The following is a 2,746-nucleotide window of genomic DNA, read 5'->3' as shown; positions in this document are numbered from 1 at the left end:
ATCCCCTCCTCAGCCGCTGGCGGCGGCAGCGGCAGCACCGAACTGGAAGGCCGAGGGACAAGTCGACTGCCGCGGACCCGGCGGAGGGTCCACGGAGAGCCTCGCCCCCTTCTCCACTCGGCGGGCCCTGTCAGCGGGGAGCCATGACCCCGCACGTCTCCCCCGAGCCGGGGACGTTACCCTTGGCGCTTTCCTCACAGCTGAGACGAAAGGCGCAGACTGCGCAGGCGCTGGCTGCTTCCACGTACACAACCGGCAAGTCCCGGAGCCCAAACTTCCGCCGACAGACGGAAGAACCGAAGAACAACGTTGACGTCACTTCCTGGGGCCCAGGATAGCCCGTAGTTATGGAGGAACGCGGAACGGTTCCTATAGAAACTGATTCCAGACGTAGTGCGGCGATTGTCGGCCCTGGGAGGAATTCTGTGGCTGTATCAGCAAGGGCTGATTCCTCCGGGAGGAATATGCGAGTTCTGAAATGAGTTCCTTCCTGGAAAATAGCTCTTGTATTAAGAGCTAGAGCCTTGCCAGCAATAATTGAACAGGGAAGTTTGGGTCTTGCGTTTCTCTTACTTAGCGTCTCCTCTGTTAATCAGTTCTGTGTCAACTTGGCCTTAAGAAGGAACTCTGGGTTTGGGTCTGTCTAAAACTACCGGGCAACGTATAAAAGGACCTGATCCAGCCCACCTGATGGAAGCAAGTAAAAAGCCGTCTTCCACAATAAGTAACGAGAAATCAGGACAAGGGCACAATCTCCTCCTTAAGATACAGGTCCACTGTCGGCCTCAGTCAAAACAAACCTGGGAAGCATTACAACTATTACTCTTAATATGTACTGTGCATATTATTTAAAATACAACTTTTTTGCATGTGCTCTTCAAACAAATCAAATTGGTGGCCTTCCTAATCTAGTCAGCAGCTGTTTAGTTTGGCCCCCATAATATTAAAATTCTACCAACATTTAAAAGCCAGATTTCAAAGAAAAATCCAGACATCCAGCTGATTTTGAAAAATATGTACACCAACATGCAACAGTCAGCTGCAGCAGTTGCCACTTTTGACTAATAATTTGCACTCCAATGTCACAGACCCCACTATTCTATGTACACTCTTCCTAATGTGGTTATTTACCTCACCTGTTTCCCCTACACTTAAGTATTTTACCCCACTGCAAGGAACCATGCCATAAGGGAATTATTTTTATTATTTTTAGCCATATTTAAACTCTGCCCTTGAGAAGTTATGATCCTCTGATGTTTTTATCTAACTTCTGCAAAAATTTGCATATTGAAACTTTTACAATTTTGTAATCTACACAGTAGTACTAAGTAACTCAGGTAATTTCAAACAGCTTAGCTAAGTAGCCGGAAGAGGAGGTCAGGTTAGGCTTGGAATCCCTCCCTGCTCCAAGACTTCTAATTGTACAGCTTGAGGTAAATGACCTAAACTTTCTAAAACTATTCAGCTCTGAGATGAAGATATTATCACCTTCTCACAAGGCTACTTTGAGAATTATTGTAGCACCTGTATATAGCACCTGTAATCTGTAACTTTTTAAGGAAAGCATATACATTTATGCCATATGATTTATAATGAAACAAATTATTTATCAATATAGAGCTAGAAATAAAAATAAATGAAAATTTAACCCACTGACATGTAATCATAAAGCTTTTAAATAGAAAACTGCCATCCAAGTCAAAAACAGAGAACATGTACGACATGCTCCCACACTAAGATACTAAAACTCATTTTCAGTATTTATGCTTAACTTTGTTTTAAGCCTTAGTCTTTTAGGAGGGGGAAAAAAGCATTTTAAGAGGCGTTAATATAAAAATATAGTCATTCCATTTCATTACCTTATTATGTTAGAGAAAATTAAATCAGCAGATACTTATTGTGGCTAAAATATTAATTCAAGTACCATAAAATTTTCGTATTAGTAAATCTGCTACATATTTAAAAATTATTTCTACCTTACTACAGAACTACTTACCACCCTTAATATACTTCAAAAAATTTCAGTGAGAAAAATAGACAATATATGATTTTATTAATAAATAGTGTGAAAGCATCAGTGATAACTGTTTAAACATTAAATTCTTTTAAACATCCATGTCTTGGCTTTAATGTTGGGCATACTGGCCTCTATGGCACTGCAAGTAAACACACGAAAATACTTCCCATTTCCATGCACAGGTATTCAGCTATAACACCATTTACAAATTATTACGGACAAGATAACTTTTGCAATAATATTCATTTGGACAGCCACGATTAAGTGAATATTAGATCAAGCAAGAAGTAGGCTATGTTCAATATGCTCTAGACGTCAGGTTGTAGTATTTAATGTTATTTAAAACTTAATTTTCTTATTTTTTAAAAGGGACATATTTTGTATATGTGGGTGCTCAAATGAAAACTGAAGAATGCATTCTTTGACCATAACAAAATCCATATACAAGAGGGCGTTTGCCTCCTCCTCTAAAAGAAGCAATACATTTCCTCATAATCTCTCTCTCCAGGCACCATTTTCCATATTACTAATGAAAATGCTGACAAGCACCAACCCCAAAATTCTGTCTTCAAGGGAAAGTTTATAAAGTTAAAAAACGGTGGCTCATTATAAAAAAAAAAAGTCAAATTCCAGCAACACTAATGCTAAAAATGACACCTATTAAATTTCTTAGCATCCAAGAAGTATAATATTTTCATGAGTTTTCTATTATGTGCAGATTTCTTTTCC

Source organism: Hyperoodon ampullatus (genome assembly GCF_949752795.1).
Source record: "Hyperoodon ampullatus genome assembly, chromosome: 10".
NCBI lineage: Eukaryota > Metazoa > Chordata > Mammalia > Artiodactyla > Ziphiidae > Hyperoodon > Hyperoodon ampullatus.
This window is presented reverse-complemented; position numbering follows the sequence as displayed.